Here is a 274-nt window from a genome sequence, read left to right as displayed (position 1 = left end):
TCATAGGTATTCGTTGGAGAACGGAATACTGGATTGACCCACATGAGATTGTCACATGGACTAGCGTCATGACTTGAATCTCATATGACGATTCCATGATTGGATCCTAAGACCTGAGATATCTACGGAATCCAACATGAGGAGTTGCGTACTTTGAATACGTCAAACGTCCTGCGTAATAGGAGGACTATAAAGGCGTGTATCAGGTACGAAACGAATCATGTGCTGGATTGTAGATAGTCAAGATGGAATTTGTACCTCTCGTAAAAGAGAG

This window comes from Tarenaya hassleriana, unplaced genomic scaffold (assembly GCF_000463585.1).
Source record: "Tarenaya hassleriana unplaced genomic scaffold, ASM46358v1 Cleome304, whole genome shotgun sequence".
In the NCBI taxonomy this organism is placed as follows: domain Eukaryota; kingdom Viridiplantae; phylum Streptophyta; class Magnoliopsida; order Brassicales; family Cleomaceae; genus Tarenaya; species Tarenaya hassleriana.
Note: the sequence above shows the minus strand (reverse complement) of the source record.